The 23,818-nt window shown below is 38.0% G+C and overlaps 1 protein-coding gene and 1 long non-coding RNA gene across 3 annotated transcripts in view; both read right to left on the bottom strand.

Annotated features, from left to right (window-relative positions):
• AHCYL2 (adenosylhomocysteinase like 2) overlaps nucleotides 1-23,818 on the bottom strand; it is a 165,089-nt gene that overhangs the window by 114,940 nt on the left and 26,331 nt on the right. The gene's annotated exons all lie outside the window — the stretch shown is intronic.
• LOC131829749 (uncharacterized) lies at nucleotides 8,821-13,327 on the bottom strand. Its single transcript, XR_009352974.1, has 2 exons — nucleotides 9,768-13,327; nucleotides 8,821-9,140 (listed from the first exon to the last, which is right to left on the bottom strand). It is a non-coding gene; the product is annotated as an uncharacterized LOC131829749 (long non-coding RNA).

Here is a 23,818-nt window from a genome sequence, read left to right as displayed (position 1 = left end):
TAGTTTTTTTAAAGCCTCAGATGTAATGTGTTTCTTTATTCTATTCCTGGGAGGGTTCTTCCCTGAGATCACAAGATCAAATCAGAACAGATTAGTAGATGGGTTTTAAAGTAAAAAATGACCACCTAATGCTTTTTGGAAGGTATTATGAAACAAGATAGTGATACTGAATTCAGGCCTCAGGGCCTGTAGTACAAGAATATTGGTCTATTCATACAATAATAGAACATAATAAATCTCTTTGTTTTAAAGATAATCACTGGGGGTGCCTGGTCGGCTCATTTGCTCATTTGTAAGAACATGAAACTCTTGATCTCCCGGTCATGAGTTCGAGCCCCATGTCAGGAGTAGAGATTACTAAAAAAAAAAAAACCTTATAAAAAATAAATAAATAAAAAGATAATCACTGAACTCTACTAGAATCAAAGCAAAAGGAATGGGATGCCTGGGTGGCTCAGTCGGTTAAGCGTCTGCCTTCAGCTCAGGTCATGATCTCAAGGGTCCTGGAATCAAGCCACGTTTCAGGTTCCCCGATAGGCTCCCCACTGAGCAGGGAGCCTGCTTCTCCCTTTCCCTGCTTGTGTGCTCTCTCTCTTTCATGCTCTCTCTCAAGTAAATAAAATCTAAGAAAGAAAGGAGAAAGAAAAAGGAACTACCTAAAATATAAAACTTTAGACTCTCAAAATGCTTGAGGAGAAAAAGGTCAAGTTTAACTGAAGTCTGGAAAATCCTAATCACTACTTCATCTTTGACAAATATACTTGTTTGGTTTATGTATTTATCACAAGACATTTTAAGTACATAAAAAGTAAAAAAAATAGGGGACTTCCCAATCAGAAAAAGGCAATTATCAAATGATCTCACTGATATGTGGAATTTAAGAAACAAAAGAGAAGATCATAGAAAATAAAACAAGACAAAACCAGAGAAGGAGACAAACCATAAAAGACTCTTAAGGAGGGGTGCCTGGGTGGCTCAGCTGGTTAAGCAACTGCCTTCAGCTCAGGTCATAATCCTGGAGTCCCAGGACCCAGTCCCACATCAGGGTCTTTGCTTAGCAGGGAGTCTGCTTCTCACTCTGACTTCTCCCCTCTCATGCTCTCTCATTCTCTTTCTTTCTCAAGTAAATAAATAAAATCTCTAAAAGAGAGAGAGAATGAGAATGAGACTCTTAATATAGGAAACAAATGGAGAGCTTCTGGAGGGGAGAAGGGTGAAGGAATGGGGTAACTGGATGATGGACATTAAGGAGGGCATGTGATGTAAAGAGCACTGGGTATTACGTAGATGAAGCACAGGCCTATACCTCTGAAACCAATAATACATTTATATTAATTAAATGATTTTAAATAAAAAATGTTTTAAAAAAATAAACAGGGGCGCCTGGGTGGCTCAGTGGGTTAAAGCCTCTGCTTTCAGCTCAGGTCATGGTCCCAGGGTCCTGGGATCGAGCCCCATATCGGGCTCTCTGCTCAGCAGGGAGCCTGCTTCCCCCTCTCTCTCTGCCTGCCTCTCTGCCTACTTGTGATCTCTGTCTGTCAAATAAATAAATAAAATCTTTAAAAAATAAAAATAAAAAATAAATAAATAAACAGGGGACTTCCATTTCCAGCCAATAAGGAATAAAAGGTACAATATTAACCTACCTGCTTAAGTCAAACAAACAAAAACTGGTAAAATATATGAAACAATGGTTTTGAAGACACTGTTCAGGCAGTGAATAAAAAAACAGTGATCCCTGAGAGATAGGAAACAAGTGAAATGAGTTCTATGAATGCCTTAGCTTACTACATTGAGACCATTTCCAGGGAATGGCTCAGGGAGAAGGAACTCAGGTAGAGCCCAGAAGTCTATCTTAGTTGAGGAGATGGAGCTGAGAGTCTGGGAGAGACCAAGGCAGATACAGTTTGCAGTAAAGTGTGTTGCAGAAGAGAAGGCTACACAGAGAGCATTCTGGTAATATGGTACTGGGTGCCCCTTAAGTGTATTGATCAGTGATTGCATGTAAGGGACCATTCAAAGTATTAGAGGACCATTCAAAGTATTGAGTGAGGGGCGCCTGGGTGGCTCAGTGGATTAAGCCTCTGCCTTCGGTTCAGGTCATGATCTCAGGGTCCTGGGATCGAGCCCCACATTAGGCTCTCTGTTCAGCGGGGAGCCTGCTTCCTCCTCTCTCTCTGCCTGCCTCTCTGCCTACTTGTGATCTCTCTCTCTGTCCAATAAATAAATAAAATCTTTAATAAAAAAAAAGCAAAGTATTGAGTGAACACTGTCACTCAAATAAAACAGGAATAATGCTTATTCTTGAATGGCACTCAGGAATACCAATTAGAATGGAAAAGCCCCCAATTTACAGAGCACTGGATCGAGTATTCAGAAGAGTGTAGGATAATAGCCAAACTATGGAAAGAACCTAGATGTCCATCAACAGATGAATGGATAAAGAAGATGTGGTATATATACACAATGGAATACTGTGCAGCCGTTAAAATAAATGAAATCTTGCCATTGGCAATGATGTGGATGGAACTAGAGGGTATTGTGCTGAGTGAAATAAGTCAACTAGAGAAAAGACAATTATCATATGATCTCTCTGATATGAGGAATTTTAGAGGCAGGGCAGGGGATTATGAGGGGTAGGGAAGGGAAAAATGAAACAAGATGGGATCTGGAGGGAAACAAATCATAAGAGACTCTTAATCTCACAAAACAACTGAGGGTTGCTAGGGGGAAGGGGGGTAGGGATAGGGTGGTTGAGTTATGGACATTGGTGAGGGCATGTGCTATGGTGAGTGCTGTGAAATGTGTAAGTCTGATGATTCACAGACCTGTAACCCTGAGGCAAATAATACATTATATGTTAATAAAAATAATAATTTAAAAAAAAGAAGGGTGTGGGATAAAACTACCTTAGATGGAAAACTGCTCTGGTCCAACCTAGCAAATCCTAAATGGGAGACCAAGAAGGGTAAAAGTGTAACGATAACTTAGCTGTGATAGAAGAAAGAGAAAAGATCCAGTACCCACAAGGTAAAATTCACAATGTTTAGAATCCAAACAAATTTAACAGATATGCAAAGAAACAGGAAAATATGACCCATAAAGAGGAGAATCAGCTGCAACTTATACAAAATTGACACAGATGTCAGAATTAGACATGGACATTAAAATAGTTACTATACCTATATTTCATTTTCTTTCTTTCTTTTTTTTTTTTTAAAGATTCTATTTATTTGTCAGCAAGAGAGAAGCATGGAGAACTACAGGCAGAACAGGCAGAGCAGGCAGAGGGAAAAGCAGGCTCCATGCTGAGCAAGGAGCCTGACATGGATTGCGATCCCAGGACCCCGGGATCATGACCTGAGCCAAAGGCAGATGCCCAACGGAGCCACCCAGGCATCCTCACCTGTATTCCATTTAAAAAACAAAAAACAAAAAACAAATGAGGGGGCACCTGGATGGCTCAGTCAGTTAAGCAACTGTCTTTGGCTCAGGTCATGGGATCGAGTCCCACCTTGGGCTCCTATCTCAGTGGGGAGTCTGCTTCTCCCTCTGACCCTACCCCTCTTGTGCGCTTTCTTTCTCTCTCTCTCTCTCTCTCTCTCAAATAAATAAATAAAATCTTTTTAAAATAATAAATGGAAACATGGGAGATATAAGAAAAAATCTAAATCGAACTTCTAGAGATTACAATGTCTTAGATGAAAAATACACTGCAAAGGATTAACAGCAAAATAGATAAAACCAAGTAAGAGATGAGTGAACTTGGAAGACACAACAAAAGATACTATCTAAAATGAACCAGAGGCTGCTTCCTCCTCTCTCTCTGCCTGCCTCTCTGCCTACTTGTGATCTCTGTCTGTCAAATAAATAAATAAAATCTTAAAAAAAAAAAAAATAAAATAAAATAAAATGAACCAGAGGAAAAAAGGGAGAAAAAGACCATCAGTGAGTTGTGGGAACACTTTAAGCTGCCTAATATATTTGTAATTTGAGTTTCTTAAAGGAGAGGGAATAGGGACAGAAATATATTTTAGAAAACAATTGAAGGGGCATTAGGGCGGCTCAGTTAGCTAAGCCTCTGCCTTTGGCTCAAGTCATGATCCCAGGGTCCTGGGATCGAGACCTGCATCAGGCTTCCTGCTCCACGGGAAGCCTGCTTCTCCCTCTCCCATCCCCCTGCTTGTGTTCTCATTCTCACTGTGTCTCTGTCAAATAAAATTTTAAAAATCTTTTTTAAAAAATTGGAAAAACTATTTTTTCCAAATTTGATAAAAAAAAAAAAGAAAGAAAACAATAGGTTCAAGATGTTTGATGAAGCCCCTAGAAGAACAACACAAGAAAAACTATATCAATAACACAATCAAATTGTTCAAACCATTGATAAAAAAATAATATTAAAAGCAGCCAGAAAAAAAGACACACTGTATATAGAGAAACAAAGATAAGGATGACAGCAGATTTCTCATCAGAAACAATGCAAGTCAACAGAGAAACACAACAGCTTTAAGGGAATGCAAAAGCGAAAATGGTCAACCTACAACTCTACACTCAAGAAAAAAATATGTTTCAAAAACAAAGGTGAAATAAAGACACTTTGAGGTATACCAAAGAACTCATTACCAGCAAGTCTGTACTAGAAGAAATGTTGAAATAAACCTTTTGAGGGGCGCTTGGGTGGCTCAGTGGGTTAAGCCTCTGCCTTTGGCTCAGGTCATGATCTCAGGGTCCTGGGATCAAGCCCTGCATTGGCTCTCTGCTCAGCAGGGAGCCTGCTTCCCCCTCTCCCTCTGCCTGCCTCTCTGCCTACTTGTGATCTCTCTCTCTCTGTCAAATAAATAAATAAAATCTTTTAAAAAAAATAAATGCAAACTATGATAAGCTGAAGATGGGTACTACAAATACTAAAGCAACCATTAAAACAAAATAAAACAAATATGCCAACAAAGAAATATGAGGGAATGATATCTAATTAACCCAAAATAAGACAGAAAGAAAGGAAAAATAAAACTAGAATGGAATAAACAGAAAACAAATAGCAAGGCAGTAGATTTAAACCTAACCATATCAATAATCACTTTAAATATAAATAGTCAATTGAACAACAGAGATTGTCATTTGCATTAATAAGCAAAACTCAACTATATGCTGTAGTATTACACACTTATTAGAATGGCTAAAAATAAAGACTGCCCATACCAGGTGTTGACAAGGATGTAGAGGAACTCAAAATCTCCTATACTTCTGGTGGGAATGTAAAATAGCAAAACCATTTTGGAAAAGAGTTTGGCAGTTTCTTAGAAGTTAAACATATTTATATGATCTAAATATTATACTCCTAGATATTTAACAAAAGAATGAAAGCATATGTCTACAAGTACTTATACACAAATGTTCACAGTGGCTAAGAGCCCCAAACTGGAAGTAACCCAAATATCTATCAGTAGGTGAAAAAACAGAGTGGGTCTAGCCATACAATGTAATACTACTAAGAAGCAAAAGGAATGAACATTTGACCACTCAACAGCATAGATGAATCTCAAAATAATGATGCTAAGTGAAACAACTATAAACTCCCGCCCCCAAAGACTATGCACTGCATGATTCCATTTATATAAAAGTACAAAAAAATGCCAACTCATCTATTGTAACATAATGTAGGTCAGTAATTGCCTAGGGATGAGGGTAGGTTGGCAGGGGCAAGACGACTTTAGAGGTGATAGATACATTTTTTATCTTAACTGTGATGACAGTTTCATAGTTGTATATCTATGCCAAAATGTTTTAAATTGTATACCTTCAATATATTTTTACTTATAATTTAATATATGTGATGATTATAGGCCTAGTCAGGTTTTTATTTCATCTTGAGTCAGTTTTAGTAAGTTAGCTTTATTTCTGATTTGTATTATTTTTTATTTGATCTATGAGTTACTTAGAAGTATGCCAAGCCGGGACACCTGGGTGGCTCAGTTGGTTGGGCAGCTCCCTTCAGCTCAGGTCATGATCCCAGAGTCCTGGGATCAAGTCCCGCATCGGGTTCCTTGCTCGGCGAAGAGCCTGCTTCTCCCTCTGCCTCTGCCTGCCATTCTGTCTGCCTGTGCTCGCTCTCTCCCCCTCTCTCTCTCTGATAAATAAATAAAATCTTAAAAAAAAAAAAAAAAGAAGTATGCCAAGCCTCTAAATTTCCAAATATATAGTTACTTTTATCATCGTTTAGTTTAATTTCAATCTTTATTAAATTAAGTATAAGAGCATACTATTCATTGGTTTTGTTGACACTTGCTTCATGAATTCAGTATTTGTACAATTTTCTAAAAACTGCTTAAAAAGAAAGGATATTCTCATCTATTATGTGTGGGACTCTGTAGAGGCCCACCAAATCAAGCTTGTTGGTCATTTGTTCAAATCTTCTCAATTTTTTTGTCTGTTTGGCCTCTAATCACTGAGAAAAGTGTGTTACAGTGTTCTACTTTGTAGAGTCATCAGTCTTCCTAAAATTATGTATGTATTCATTCCTCCTATATTCTATCTACATATTTTGAGACCATATAGTATTGGATGCATAGGATTTGGAATTATTACAGCTTCCTGGTTAATTATTCCTTTTATAATTTTTTTGTGATGGATTTTTAAAATTCTAATGATGATTTTTACCTTCAAGTTAATTTTGCTTACTAATGCCCAGCTATACCAGCTTTCTTTTAGAACATGTTTTTCCATACCTCACTTTCAATTTGATTCTTTATGTTCTATTAGGTATGCCTCTTATAAACTGCACAGAGCTGAATTCTTTTATATCCAATCTGATGATGTTAAGTCATCTATTACTACATAAAAAACTACCCCAAAACTTAGTGGTGAACAATAATCATTTTATTTTTCTTATAAGTTTGTGGGCCACAAATTCTATTAGGGCACAGCAGAAATAGCAGGTCTCTGATACACAATGTCTGGGACCTCAGATGGGATGACTTGAATGGATGAAGATGGCCAGGATGTCTCAAAAGGAGCTATTTGTCTGAGACCCCAGTTCTTCTCCAGGTGCTGTTTACTAGGGCTGGACCATCCAACATGCTTCCTTCACTCACTCACATTGCTGAAAGTTGATGCCATTTGTTGGTAGCTCACTGGGGCTATCAACCAGTGCCTACATGTGTCCTCTCCATCAGGCTTGGGCTTCTTACAACATCGTAGCTGGGTTCTAAGTGTGAGTATTCCAAAAGGCATAGGCAGAAGCTTTAAGGCTTCTTATAACCTAGCCTCAGAAGTCTTAGAAAGTGGCATTCAATTGGTCAAGCAAGTCACTAAAGCCAGCCTAGATTCAAAGGGAGGAGAACAATAGACTCCACCTCTGAATGGCAAGGAAGAAATTAACAACGGCCACTTTGGAGAAAAGCTACCACATAACCACCCTCTGGCCCCAACGAGTCCCTCCCACATGCAAAACACACTCACCCTCTTCTAAGACCTTCAAAAGTCTCATCTCTTAATGGCATCAGCTTGATATCCAGAATCTTGATTATCTAATTCAGGTCCAGGTGAGATTGAGGCTCCTCAGATGCAGTTCCTCAGGCACAGTATAGCTCCTCTTGATCTGAATAAAGAAACAAATTATCTGCTCCCACACACCCAACACACAAATGTACAACAGTGAGACTGACTCAGGATAACCACAATTACACTCTCATTCAAAATATGAGGAAGAAGGGGAAGGAACAAGAAACCCATAGAAGTTACTGGTCCATAGCAATTCTGAAATTTAATCAGACACAAGTCACCAGTTCCTTATTACAGCCCAATCCTATTCCCTGAGAATGATTCTTCAAAACTCTCTGCTCCACCTCTGAGTCATCCTTCCTTTCACATAAGAGATGGTTAACGTTTGCAATGGAGTAGCCTTCTCAGCCTGCTTCCTGCTTGTAGATGATTAGAAGTCCAAAGGTTTATTTTCAGTTTTTACTGTCTCTGTTCCTTTTTAACCAAGCTGAACCTGCTTCTTTTAGTATAATGTGTTTAAAACCTTGCAGATCTCCTACAACTCCTACATGAGTTCATTCCAGGAGACATAGCCATATCAACCTTCTCTATCTTAAGTTCTGTGTTCTAAGGCTATGGTATGAAAACATCTTTAGGTTCCTTAGAAGCCCTATTATTTAAGAGAGAGGGTGTAAGAGGTATTCTTTTAAGATCTTTGGACATCTTTTTATCTAGCTAAAACATTCTATGAGGCACTGCCTTTTATCTTTCTGAAGTCTTAACAAAGGGATTTATATTTGCACTCTTGAGATCTTTACACTGAGGCCACATTTTATTGGTAGAATCTTGAATTTTACCTTTGCTCTGAAGCCATTTTTTAGGCCATTAGCCATCTAGAACAACTGGAGATAAGAAAAACTTTTATTTTAAAACACAACAGACTCTGGGTTAGAAACATTTCCTCTATAAATTCTGCTTAAAAACTGAATATAGTTCATTTTCTACCTCATTCATCTCTAGATAGGCAGAAAGAAGTAGCCTGTCAACATTCTGCCTGGAAATCTCTTTTGATTAATCCAATTCATTGGATACATTTTCTATCTTCCATGTTCCCACATTTGACAATGCTAACAAAACTTGTACCATTATGTAACAGTGATTCCCTGTTATTCAGCCTCCAATAATACTTTTCTTACTGTGTTTCAAGACTTGATTAACAGTTTCCTCAAAGTCCCTTTAGCTTCTACTCATGACCAAGTTCCAAAGCCAATCTAAATTTTAGGTTATAGATGCACCACACTTGCAGGTACCAAATTCTTTTCAAAATACTCAAACACTTAATGTCATAAAACAACAATCATCTTATTATGTTCATAATTTTGAGGGCCAAGAATTCAGACAGGCATAGGAGATAGTTTGTATCTGCTCCATGACATCTAGGGCTTCAGGCAGAGTGGCTCTAATGACTGAAGATGGCTAGCCTGGTTCCATGCCTGGGGCCTGAGTTTTTCTCCATATGATGTCTGCTGGGATTGGAATGTCCAAGATGACTTCTTCACTCACTCACATGGCTGGCAGTTGATGCTAGTTGCTGGCTGAGAGCTCAGCTGGCCTCTCCATCTGGCTTGGGCTTCTCACAGCAGAGCAGCTGGGTTCCCAGACTGTGTTCCATGGGAGAGCATTCCAAAAAAGCAATGTTGAAAGATAGATAGAAGCTGCAAAATCATATCATGACCTAGCCTTAAAAGTCCCCAAATGTCACTTCTGGTATCTTCTATCAGTCAAACAAGTTACTAAAGCCAGTCCAGATTCAAGATGAGTGGGGGAATAAACCTGACCTTCAGGAGGGAGAATAGCATATATGTAAAGGAATGAACTAACATCAGCCACCTTGGAAACACGCTATAAAAGGCCATCTGTCTTTTAAGTGCTAAGTGTAATTCACTTACTTTAGTATGATTACTGATGCATTTGAGTTAATTTCTACCATCTTTTACTATGCCTTCTATTTATCCTTTCTTTTATATATTATATTTTCCTTTCCTGCTTTCTACTAGATTGAGCAAATGCACAAATCATAAACTCAATGAATTATCACCAAGTGAAAGTCATGTAACTACCACCCAGGTCAAGAAATCCAGCACTCTAGAAAGCTCCTTCACCCTCCCTACCAATCACTGTCTTTTCCCTCACTATCATGATTTTTAACATGGCATGTTAGGGTTTATAGCTTTATATAAATGAAATCATATAGTACATATGCTTTTGTGTCCTTCATTTAGCATTACCTTTATTAGGCCATGATCTTGTGCACAGCAACAGTTTATTCATTTCCATTACTTTATAGTATTCTACTGCATGAATATGCCACAATTTATCCATTCTTATCATTGATGTTGTCCTCTGAGTTTTAAATTTCAATGATTATATTTTTTAAAGTTCTATATTTAAAAAAAAAAAACAAAAAAAACTTCAGAGCACTTTTGGTTGTGGAAATCCCGTATGGCCTATATTGAAGATATTCCCATAAAGAGGTTTTGTATTTTTTTCAGCCTGATGCCATATGACTATCACTGATTCAGGACTACTTTATAAATTAATTTCTCCGCTTTGGGTTTCCTAAACTGCAGAGAAAGAGGGACATTCTAAACCAAAATTACAGGAGAATAAGCCCATGGTAACAAATTCTCAGAAAAAACTCTTTCACTTAGAACTCATACAGTATGTGACATCACATCACTAGACAAATGTTTTTCTAGATCATCTTTTCAATGGTGCGACTACCTTTTGAGGAACCTAGCTTTATGGAGGGAAGCAGGAAAGTCTCCCTTTCCTGTACGGCTGTTGGCTGTGATGACTGAAGCCTCTTCATTACCCAGGGCCAGCTGTAGTTTTAACTTTGTACTCACCACTGTAATTTTTAATTCCCCCCATATTTTTGCCCTTGAGGATTTTCCTTACTTTTTTTTTTTTTTACAAGCTCAGTTATGGAATTTAAAATAATGTTTGTTATATTTCATCCGGCAATTTATAGAAATCCCAAGTGCGCTTTTCACCTTTTGTCAAATATAAACATATGACAGAAAAAAAATTCCAAAAAAGCCATAGGCAGCAAAACTCAAAAAGAGGAAGAAAAAAAAAAGAGAAGAAAAATCTTCTGCCTTTTATCACACATAGGAGATAGCACTCATAGATCCAAGGTTATTTGCACTAATTAAATTCTAACTACAGGGGCACCTGGGTGGCTCAGTCCTGAAGCATCTGCCTTCACTCAGGTCATGATCCCAGAGTCCTGAGATGGAGCCCCACATTGGGCTCCCGGCTCAGCGGGAAGCCTGCTTCTCCCTCTCCCACTTCCCCTGCTTGTGTTCCCTCTCTCACCATGTCTCTCTCTGTCAAATAAATAAATAAAATCTTTATAAATAAACAAATAAATGCTAACTACAGGAATGTACATACTCTAACATCCTTTCTGAATTTCTTTGTGCAATGGGGAGGAAGAACACCAGGGAGAGGACACCAATCAAGCAGGTATACCAAGGCAGTTCTAAACACAACTGATGTTACATTAGGCAGAATCCTTCCATCAGGGTGACCCAGATTATACAATGAGGAAAGCTATAAAGGAACTGAGAAATGAAGTATTTAAGATAAACCTATCAGTTTCAGGACACTTGACTGGTTCAGTTGGTACAGCATGCAACTCTTGATCTCAGGGTTGAGTTTGAGAGCCATGTTGGATACAGAGATTACTTAAATATAAAAAGGATTTTTAAAAAATGATAAACCTAACAATTTCCTAAAGGGCTTCATTTTATTTTCAGTAAACTTCTGTCCTCTCTCCTACCAAGTACTATGTAACTACATAAATCTGCGGGTATAAAAAACTTTCCATTAGTAGTGTAAGTATAAACACTATTCAGCTAAAAAGTAAAAAAAAAAAAAAAAAAGTAAATGGGGGGAAAATGGAAATAAGAAACAGTAAATGAAATTCAGACACTGGGACAATATCAAGAAAGCATATCTTTTAATGTCCATAAAAAACCATGAAATACTACAAATTATTTATTTTATATATATTGTGTACAAAGTATTATATTAAACCACGGGACACAAATATGAAGACTCAAGCAAATTTATCAGGCAAGATAGAGCTATAAATACTATATACTTTCAAATGACCTTTAAAAATATGAGACACAAAAAGAATAAATTTGGGAAGGGAAACACTTTAAAAGTCAAGAGGTATGTAAGTATTATATGATCCCATTTATATGAAATGTCCAGAACAGGCAAATCTATAGAGACAGAAAACAGATTAGTAGTTGCCTAGAGGTGATGAGGGTGGCATGGAGTGGGAGGAGTAGGGGAATGATTATTACAGGTTTCTTTTTGGGATGTTAAAAATGTTCTAAAGTAAGATTAGATTATGGTAATGGTCACATAGTCCATAAACATAAAAGAAACACTGAATTATATACCTTAAATGAGTGAATTTTACAGTATGAAATAATATCTCAATAAAGCTATTTTTAAAAGGCTAGAGATTTATTTTCAAAAAGCCAGAACATTCTACTAAAAGAGAAACTCAGCCCACCAAGCAATCTTCAAGGTATTTTTGATTATTTGTTTCAATAAAGGAAAGATTCAGCCCAACACTGATGCTATCTCCAAAAAAAGCATAAAATCTGCTAATACTCCCTAATGCCCCCTTCTAAAAAGTGATAACTTTTAAAAACTTGTATCTTCCTACCTGATTATATCACAATATTGTCAAAATGAACTTCTTTAGGGTCTACAATAAAAAGGAGTTTAGGGTCTTTGATAAAAGTGAATGACAAAAAACAAGATCCTAAAGATAGCACAGGGATTTATGTTACCCCATAAATGCTAAAATTCAGGCTTGGAAATTACTAGTTAAATTAGAATTAAGAGGGGACGCCTGGGTGGCTCAGTCCATTAAGTGTCTGCCTTTGGCTCAGGTCATAATCCCAGAGTCCTGGGACTGAGTCCTGCAGTGGGCTCCTTGCTCAGTGAGGAGCCTGCTTTCCCCTTTGCCTCTGCCCCTCTCCTTGCTTGTGTGCTCTCTCTGATAAACAGATAAATAAAATCTTAAATAAATAAATAAGAATTAAGAGTAAAAGGAAGGGGAGTAGATCAAAATGGCAAGTTTGTCTAAAAGCTCTTCAAAAGAAATTATTTCTCACTTTCACCTCTCCCTAGATACTGCCTGTCACTGATTTTTTTCTTAAAATAGATAATTGGACATTTTCAATGCTCTTACTCTCACATTGCAGGGACTATGAAATAAACAGGAATTAGTACTACCATTCATCCAACCATACAAGACTAGAAACTCATTCTCCTTTCTTACCACACACAGCATCCACCCCAACACAAAAATGTCACCAAATTCCATCAATTCTATCATCTTACTATCTCTCTTATTAGATTTCCTCCATTTCCTGTCATATGAAAGGCCTTTATTCCCTCTTACTTAGGTAACTACAACAGCCTGTTTTCTTTGCCTTCAATACTACCCTCACCCCTGAGGCACCTGTGTGGCTCAGTTGGTTAAGCATCTGCCTACAGCTCAGGTCATGATACGAGGGTTCTGGGATAGAGCCCCATGTCAGGCTCCCTGCTCAGTGGAGAGCCTGCTTCTCCCTCTCTCTGTGAAGCCTCCCACTCTGCTTGTGCTCTCTGTCAAATAAATAAAATCTTAAGAAAAAAAAATACTATCCTCACCCCACCTCTAATATACTATCCATACTAATATCCAAATCTAATAAAGCTAGGGTAAACTAAATAAACTGGAGAGCATGCACACCCACACACACACACACACACACACACACAAACACACAATCCTCTCTTTTTTAAATGATATTTTTTGCTCATGTTATTTTATAATCCATTTTTTGCTTTCACCTAAAACATAATGATCATTTAAAACAGCCAGAATGATCAATTACCCTTTTCATTAAGTATACTTGTACAACACAATTTCTGATGGCTGCATATTATTACATTCTATGGACATACCATATTTTATTATTTCTTCATAACATAATATACTCATGCTATATTAGTAAACAAAAAAGTTTCTCTTCAATGTTTTATCTTTCCTTGAAAACCTATTTATATCTAAAATTTTAACTACAGGGGCACCTGGGTGATGCAGTCGGTTAACCGTCTGACTCTTGGTTTCAGCTAAGGTCATGATCTCAGGGTCGTGGGATCAAGCTCTGTGTTGGGCTCCACATTCAGCATGGAGTCTGCTTAAGACTCTCTCTCTCAAAGGGGAACCCCCTTACACTGTTGGTGGGAATGCAAGCTGGTGCAGCCACTCTAGAAAACAGTATGGAGGTTCCTCAAAAAGTTGAAAATAGAGCTACCCTACAACCCAGCAATTGTACTACTGGGTATTTACCCAAAAGATACAAATGTAGTGATCCGAAAGAGCACGTGCACCCCAATATTCATAGCAGCGAGGTCTACAATAGCCAAACTGTGGAAAGAGCCTAGATGTCCATAACAGATGAATGGATAAAGAAGATGTGGTCTCTATATACAATGGAATATTATGTAGTAATCAAAAAAACAGTACCTTGCCATTTGCAACGATGTGGATGGAACTAGAGGGTATTATGATAAGCAAAATAAGTCAATCAGAGAAAGACAATTATCATATGATCTCACTGATATGAGGAATTGAGAAATAAGACCAAAGATCATAGAGCAAGGGAGAGAAAAATGAAACAAGATGAAACCAGAGAGGGAGACAAACCATAAGAGACTCTTAATCTCAGGAAACAAACTGAGGGTTGCTGGAGGTAAAGGGGATGGGAAGGATGGCATGGCTGGGTGATGGACATGGACATTGGGGAGGGTATGTGCTATGGTGAGCTCTGTGAATTGCGTAAGACTGATGAATCACAGACCTGTACCCCCAAAGCAAATAATACATTATATGTTTAAAAAAAAAAAACCAACAACAGTAATTGTATCTGGAAAAAAAAGACTCCCCCCCCTTTAGTCCCCCCTCCTCCGCTTGCATTTTCTCTCTCTCTCTCTCTCTAAAATAAATAAATCTTTAAAAAATTAAATTAAAACTATGTTATCTTTGTTAATATAAAATCAACTTTGTTTCATCTTTTAAGGTATTTATTATATTCTAATTTGAATAAGTTACTATATGATTTATTAATTCTACTCTATTTAAATTCTACTCTATTAAACTCTATTTAAAAATTCTATTCATTCTATTTTATTCAAGATTTGGATGTCTCCTCCGCCACCACTCCTACCTCAGCACCTAGCGCAGTATCATTATTAAATCAGATACTCAATGATACGAGTGATTTAACCAGATAATGTTACCCTAGTAAAAATATTATGTCCTTTCTGCTACCTAAACATGAAATGACACTTCAGTTCAGGGCTCTTCCCAGGTATGATTCTTCAGCATTTCCTTAGATTCTGTAAGTCACTCTTATTATCCTTGTAATATTCTCCTTCCCCTACCCACTCATTCATCTATTTATTTATTTATTTATTTATTTATGCTTAAACAAGCTTGCAGCCAGGTATGATTCTTCAGCATTTCCTTAGATTCTGTAAGTCACTCTTATTATCCTTGTAATATTCTCCTTCCCCTACCCACTCATTCATTCATTCATTCATTCATTCATTTATTTATTTATGCTTAAACAAGCTTGCAGCCCAAGAAAAGCTAACTGATAAAGGCTGGAACACTTTGTGATTGCTCAACACACATATGTTGAGCAAAACAGTGAATGAATGTACTGAAAATCAGTTAAATGTATACTGAGAAGGAAGAAATGGATGCAGACAAGAAACAGGAATATATTGAAACTGGAAGATACTAATACACTGACAATTGGTTGCTATATCAAAACTACTATCTTCATTTTGGACAACTTTTCCCCTACTAACTCTCATCCCAAAAGCTGCTTTCACCAAAGGCTTTGAAGTCATCCTTAACCCTTTCTTTCAAATACTAGTTGAATTTATTAGCATATCCAATTTGTTCTACTTTCAAAATATATGTAGAATCTAACTACTTCTCCCATCTTCACTGATATTATCTGACCCAAACTATCATCATCTCTCATCAGGTTCTTATAGTAACTTCCTAACTGGTCTTCTTACTACCACCTCAACCCCGTGCAGTATTTCCTCAAGACTGTAGCCAGAATGATCTTGTTAAAACTTAGATCATGTCACTGTTTGAAACGTTCCAATCACTTCCTATCTCATTTAGAATAAAATCCAAAGCCTAAAACCCTTAACATGATCAATTAAGACCATGTATGGTATGTCTCCCTGTTACTTTCTGGCCTCATCGATACAAGTCTCTGTCTTTATTCTACTCCAGCTACACTGGCTTCCTTGCTATTCCTTAATATCACCTGGTATACCGGCCCCTCAGAACCTCTGCACCTGCTGTACTCTCAGTCAGAACACTATTTCCTTACTCTTATATAAACCAACTCCATTAAGGTCATGCCATTCAATTATGTCATTTCTTCCTCTCCTAGCTACTGCCATCTATTAAATTAGTCTCTCTCAGATTCCAGTCATCCTAAATTCCATCATTAACCAGGGCTTAGCAAAGGAAAGGTAAGTGGAAATTGTTGGGTGGGGCTTCTGGGAAGCCCCCTACCCCCCTTTTTGGCCATTTGCCCTTCCTCTTTCTTGATGGTTATAATACAGGAATAATGCCTTGATCGCCAGCAGTCATCTTGAACCATGAAAGGACAGAAGCAACATACTAAGAATGATGGAGCCAAATGACAGGAATCTGGGTCCCTAATCTTTGTAGAGTAACCATACCAACCTTGTAATATTTATTTTCTCTGTATTTCTTTGGAAACACAATATATACATTCTGAGGATTACAGGTGAGTAGAAATAATATATTATGCATGTAAATTACTCAGAATGTAATACATACCATAAATACTCTAAAAGATGTATAACAATGATTTTACATGAACAAAGATAGTGTATTTTATGAGAAAACAAATCCATATGCATATAAACCATTGTTATTGATGGTTACTATCAAATGCAGCTTAACTAATTCCAAGTATAGTTTTTCCAGTGCATGTTGCCCTGGATTCCATTAATAAGGAAGTACTAAAAACTGGATTTGAGTAGACAACTAGAAGTTCTCCAACACTGGGTGAATTCAACAATGCAAGTGGGTGGCCCATGAAGATCTGGCCTTCAAGATTCCTCATTTTACCTCTAATGATGTTCTCCTTCATTCTATCTCAGCTAACCACTACCAAGGCCACACCCCAGATTTTATCATCACCAGAAACCATTCCATCTCCAGAAGAGCTTATTTGGGTAATTTGCTCTCTGACCTCTCCTTTTAGCTTGTTCAGTTATTCCTACGATGATCTCACACTGACTTTAGCTCACTGATGCTTTTACTTTCAATTTCTTGGCCATCTCTTTCAATTCCTTTTCCTTCTTATACATGATTTCTTACCCTTACATCCCATGAATCACCAGTTAACTCTTTATGTCCTCTGAGCCCCATAACAGTCTATCCAATTTGTCTACTAGTCATTCCCATTTAAAGACTTTATTTATTTATTTGACAGAGAGAGAGAGCACAAGAAGGCAGAGAGGCAGGCAGAGAAAGGGGGGAAGCAGGCTCCCTGTTGAGCAGAGAGCCCGACGCGGGGCTTGATCCCAGGACCCTGAGATCATGACCTGAGCCGAAGGCGGAGGCTTAACCCAGGCGCCCCTAGACATTCCCATTTAGATGTTCCACAGACATCCCAAACTTATCGTGTCTAAAATTAAAGTATCTTCTCTCACTGCTATTTTACCTCCTATGTCCATCCACCCAAATGTCCTAATTGGCCATAACTGTCTTCCCTCTCTTTCACTCCTCCCTACAATAATCAGAACCTGATTCTACCTCTGGGGTGACTCTAAAAAAATTCATCTTCATCTTTCCAATCCTACCGTTAGGGCTCAGTTTCTGCTTTCTTATCTGAAACATACTAACCATTCTTTCTGTATATGGTACTAATGGCTTCTACTCTAATGTATTCTCCCCATTCTCCATGCTGCATTCAAAGTAATCTAAACTAAAATTCCAATCATGGCACTCTCCTATTAGCTCACAAATACCAAGAAAGTTTCAACCTGAGCAGCCCCAGGGAATCCAGAGACTAAAGTTGCCAGGGCATTTTCAGGTCATCCATTTCTTTGCACACTACTAGCTTCATTCCCTCAGGTTACTTTAAAATCACTGAGATAATCCCCAAATAATAATAATAATAATAATAATCCATATAATTAATAATAATAATATATAATAATAATAATAATAATCCAGGGTAATCCCCAAAAATAAAGACATAGAATTTGATGTATATAAATAGATACCATTATTATTCAAAATATTTCTTTCCCTTCCCTGGTAGAGGATTAGACATTCCCACTCAGCTGATGTCAGGCTTGACCATATGACTTGCTATAGCCAAAGAAATAAGAGGAAATTACACATTTTACTTCCAAACAGAAGCTTTCAGAGTAATGTCTCATTTCCCTCTACCACAAGGCTAATGTCTCAGACAAGAGCTGCATCTCTTGCATGGGTCCTGGAAATGGGCCACATGATAAATATGCAGCATTAACAAAGAATAAACCCTGTTTATTATAAAGCACTAAAACTGAGGGATTGTTTGTTACCACAACACACCTAGCCTAAACAGACTTATATATCATAAAAAAGGACTCTGACTACCCTGGTTTTGATCACTTCTCTTGCTTTAAACCCTTCATGATACTCATGCATCACTAACATAATATAAAGGCTCTTCTGATACAGTCCTGCTTGTCTCTCCAGCCTCATTTCCTGGGACTCCCCTTTATATTCCATATTGCAACCATACTGGATTATTTTAAGATTTCTCAATCATGTTGGCTTTTCTGTCCATTTATTTAAATATACTGTTTTTCATAAAAGGAATGTTATTCCTCCAGCCCCATCCCAATCCACCCAAAATGTCTATATTTCCTTCAAGGATCCACTTAAAACAGAGCTTCTCCTATGAAGGTTCATGTAAACCTGCCCCCTTAAACACAACTGGTTGCTCCACCACAGGATTTTAAATATCCTCTATTAGCCATTATCTTGCTATTTATGTAAATATGTATCTCCTCAACTACACTGTGGCTTCCTTAAGAGAAAAGACTATGTCTTACACATCTGTGGATCCAAGAATCTAATGCAGTGCTTGGCACATAACAGAGAATCAATGTAAGCTTATACAGTGCTAAAAGTCTTCTTCCAGCAAAGTTGGATACAAAAAGATGAGACAGGCCCTAGCATCAAGTTAAAAGATAATATAAAAAAAACTAATCTATTCTACTCTTATTTTGCTTATCTATTTCCTTGTTAAAAATAATCTTCCAGATTAGAAAAAGCAGAACACATACAGTTAAGAAAAAACTGAAGCCTGAGACAGAAGAAAAGATCACAAAAGAGCATCTAGTAGCTTTCTAGTACATTCAAACCTCTAGAATCAGATAAATTATAGCGTAAGACATTGAGGTCTCTATGATATTTCATGAAAAACAGAAGATAGAAGACTAGAAAATAAAATTTTATTTCAATTCTCTCAATTTCAAAGGAAAAAAAGAGAGAGAGACTAAATTCTTAAAACTACAGATTAAGAGTTTAACAAGGATTCCGAGAAAAATTCTATGTCAGCCTATGGTAGGGTAGGGAAGGGGTATAGAGAGCACGAGAAGCCAGAATGGGTTCAATAAGAAAAAAGTCATGCTGACCTAAGTTTCCTTTGGCAAAATTAGTAGACTGAGAGAGTAGACAAATAACAGAGCAGGTCGAATACATCCTACTGGAATCAAGGTAAGATTTCTTATATTAAAAAAAAAAAAAAAAAAGTGGGGGGTGAACCTGGGTGGCTCAGTGGGTTGGGCCTCTGCCTCCAGCTCAGGTCATGATCCCAGGGTCCTGGAATGGAGCCCCATCAGGCTCCTTGCTCAGTGGGGAGTCTGCTTCTCCCTCTCCCTCTGCTGCTCCCCTTCTAGTGCACTCTCACCCCCTCTGTCAAATAAATAAATAAAACCTTTTTAAAAAATTAAGAAATAAAATAAAATTGGTTAGACCACCATCCTCAGATTATTAATCAATGGCTTAATATCAATCAGATGGAAGGCTCTAATGTTATCACAGGGCTCAGTATGTGGCCTTACTTTGGTAGGTGTTTATCAACACCCTGGAGATTTAAAAGGCACCTTATAAATTTTGCTAGTGATATAAATCTGGGATGATTAGATAAGGCCATAATTATCTACTATAATAAAAGAAAATTAAAAATATCTTAACAGGTAAAACAAAAAACTGAAAATACAAAATGAAATTTATCAATGATGACTATGAATGTAGTTATCTAAAGAAGTATTCTACTGGTAAGAAATCAGTTTTAACATTACCTGATGATTAGTTAAGAATTTAGTTGTGTTAAATAACAAAAATTCAACTAAGTAAATTTAAAGATCAAATTGGCTTTAAAAATTCATGAATTGAACAGGATCCCATCTAGCAAACAGAAAGAAGCTCCAAAGAGCCACAGAAAAGCAAAGGTTGGGTTGCCAGTGTGGCTCAGTTGGTTAAGCATTTGCCTTCGGCTCAGCTTATGATCCCAGGGTTCTGGGATGGGCCCCCATCCCCTCCCCACCCCCGCATCAGGCTTTCCACTGTGCAGAGAGCGTGCTTCACCCTCTCCCACTGCCCCTGCTTATGTGCTCTCTCTATATATATATGCCAAATAAATAAAATCTAAGGAAGAAAGGAAGGTAAGAAGGCAGGTAGGTAGGTAGGTAGGTAGGAAGGAAGGAAGGAAGGAAAGAAGGAAGAAAAGGTTAGGTTGGGTTTTGGAGCACGGGGGTGGCTCAGTCAGTTAAAGCATCAGACTCTTGGTTTCAGCTTGGGTCATGATCTCAGGGTGACGGATCAAGCCCTGGGTTGGGCTCCACACTCAGCACAGGCAGAGTCTGCCTGTCCCTCTTTCTCTGCTCCTGCCCCCTCTTCCCTGCATATACACCCACACTCTCTCAAATAAATAAATAAATAAAATCTTTTATAAAAGAAAGAAAGAAAGAAAAAGGAAGGTTTTTAAAGTCAGAGAGGGGATGGGAAAAGTGTCATTAATGAAAAAAGTAATTCTGGCAAAGTCACCTTCTTTTGGGAGAAAATCAGGGTCTATTAGGCAGGGTAACCACACAGGTGCTTACTAGGAAATTCCAGACTGACCAGTTTAAGATTACATTCCTGAGGAAGGTCAAAACGACAACTAGGTTAAGTATTAAATCTCGGTTTAATACCGAGGGGGTATTAAACGACGGGGGGTTAGCACAAGGGACTCCATTTTTGACCTGTTGTTTCTAACAATTGAGTATTATGTTCAGAATGAGCCTTCATTATGAGGTGTCATAGTCAGCTTAAGAGTCAGCATAGTCAGCTTAACAGTACAGTTGATGTGGGAAACAAAGACAGAATAAAAATTATTAAATTTCCTTACTATCTACAGCCCAATGACAAGTCCTTGAAACAGGCAGAGGGACATTCCTCTAAGGACTCAACTGCCTACGTGTTAATACTTTGCTAAAGGCAAAAGATAACCCTAGCCCAACCCCCGCCCCCAGGATCCTGTAAGTCTACTTTACCATTTAAAAATTCCTTTAGAAATTCCTTTATGGGGCGCCTGGGTGGCTCAGTGGGTTAAGCTGCTGCCTTCGGCTCAGGTCATGATCTCAGGGTCCTGGGATCGAGTCCCGCATCCGGCTCTCTGCTCAGCAGGAAGCCTGCTTCCCTCTCTCTCTCTGCCTGCCTCTCTGTCTTCTGTGATCTCTCTCTGTCAAATAAATAAATAAAATCTTTAAAAAAAAAAAAAAAGAAATTCTTTTATGGCCCACCGATATACATCTGAAGGGTCTCATGACTAAGGTTTTATTAGAGGGTAATATGACCTTTTCCCAATAACAGCTATCCTCCTCAAGGTCCTGGAAACCTTGCTTCCAAATTCCTTAGAGACTTATGCTAACCTGTACCCCCTCCCAACTTGAAAGTATATAATGGGCCACTCCTCATGACCCTGGTGCAGCTAATTTCTGCCCACCAGTCCTGTCCCCGTGCTTTAATAAAAAACATCTTTTTGCAAGAATTCTTTCTTGGCCTTCAGCTTTGAACCCGAATGTTCTCTCCTATATCACAGGGGCGCCTGGGTGGCTCAGTGGGTTAAAGCCTCTGCCTTCGGCTCAGGTCATGATCCCAGGGTCCTGGGATCGAGCCCCACATCGGGTTCTCTGCTCAGTGGAGAGCCTGCTTCCTCCTCTCTCTCTGCCTGTCTCTCTGCCTACTTGTGATCTCTGTCAAATTAAAAAAAAAATTAAAAAAAAAAAGGCCATGTCCTATATCACAGTGACCTGAACAAAGAAAACTACTACAAGTCAAGCACCAACCTAAAACCATAATTTGGTATATGATCTTACTGACTACATATAATAAATCCAGAAAAGGATAACCAGGAAAGTGGTAACGGGGCTGGCAAACTAAATCATGTGAAGAACAATTAACTAAGAGAATCAGGAACAATTTCCAAAAAAAGATGTGAGGCAGGAATTATGCTTTTACATATTTTGAACTTATTCTCCATGCACACAGTTATAAAGCTTTTCATATAATAATATAATAAATGTTCAAATATTTGAAGTTCAAGATCAACTTACCTGTTGATGGCTAAGCCAACAAAGACAGTTGGTTTAAAGCAGTACCTGAGGTGATCTGAATGACAACTCAACAAAAGGGTATGGTTGGAGAAAGAAGGCTTAAAAAATCAAAGTAACATTATTTTAAAGTCTTAACTGAAGGACGCTACAGAGGATATGTGAGGCTTATTATCCTAGAATTTAGAATTTATCTTACATCAGATGACATTCTTAATCACACCACGTTATATTTTAGTCCCTTTTGTAATATTTCCCACAATGGAAAGAGTCCTTGTTTTCACTTTTATTTTACAAAGTGAAAGCTGAGGCTGATGGAAGTATTTGCTTAGCACCAACAGTGTAACAATGGTTAACCTTGAATAAGAACCCCAAGTTTTTCACTCATAAACTCTTTGGTAAAACCACTGGACTCATAACGGGGGCAGTAAACAGGAACAGTACTTAATTTAGCAACTCAACCCAGTTTGATAACTTTGGTTTCACTTTTGTTACTCCCTTCCTCATCCAATCTCTAAGTCCACAAAGAGGAAGCCCACAAAAACACGTTAAGAAATTTTATTTCTTAAAGCCTAAAGGCAAAAACAGAAAATTAAGATTTGAAACAGAGGATTTATCTCTCTCATGCTACTTAAGTTGTAACCTTGGCACTATCAATTCTGTCATCAGCCAAATCTTGGCCATCGGGGTCTATTAGATAGATACACAGCAAGCACCCAGTTTCTCCGGAAACCTAAGTGGCTTCCTTTGTGCATCAGAGATTTGGTGCAGAGCTGCAGCAATGTTAGTGCCAGAAGGCAATGAGAATAAGGTGATGTTAGTAAAGGGAAAAGAGGTCTCCATGTATATGAAGACAATAAGCACAGTTTAGAGATTCATTTTGTTTTGTACATGTATTAGCTACTGAGAAAATTGAAAAAGGGCCAGAGCGACACAGTACTTGATGGTGTCTGAGGAGCAGCTACACCAGAATTTTAAAATAGCAAAATGCTAGCTGGCTTTAGTTGAAAAGCTATAAAGGAATGTCCTAACAAGTGCCCACGCTCACAACTTCCTTCCCAAGGAGGCTCATTTACATTATAATGGTTGCCAAGGTTACTTTAATTCCATCACCGCTCCTTTCTCCAGTTGCTAATCTGGAGCACCCGACTGGGTGGTACACACTCCCAACCAAAACCTCAATTAAGGCTAACTCAAAACTCAGGCTACTCAAAAGTTCATGACCTACAAAAGGAAGAGTAGTTCTAGCAACAGAAATTGCAGAAAGATAGGGCCCATTTGTTTCCTATACCGTATTCTACCTAAGATCTCACTGCTACCTCCCAGAACTCTCTAGGGGTCACTACTTTTATGTACCCTAGGCAGCGATTCTAAGGAAAAGCAAGATAAATAACAAATATTATATAGGGTAATGGATCAAACTAGTGAGAGCTTATTCCCAGTATTTTTTTCCCTTCCTTTATTCAAAAAAGGCCATTATCTAAGAGGACACTGAAGAATGTCTCATATGACTCATCACTAAGTGTCAGTATCA

This window comes from Mustela lutreola, chromosome 4 (assembly GCF_030435805.1).
Source record: "Mustela lutreola isolate mMusLut2 chromosome 4, mMusLut2.pri, whole genome shotgun sequence".
Taxonomy (NCBI): domain Eukaryota; kingdom Metazoa; phylum Chordata; class Mammalia; order Carnivora; family Mustelidae; genus Mustela; species Mustela lutreola.
Note: the sequence above shows the minus strand (reverse complement) of the source record. Positions and strands in the feature narration are given on the sequence as shown.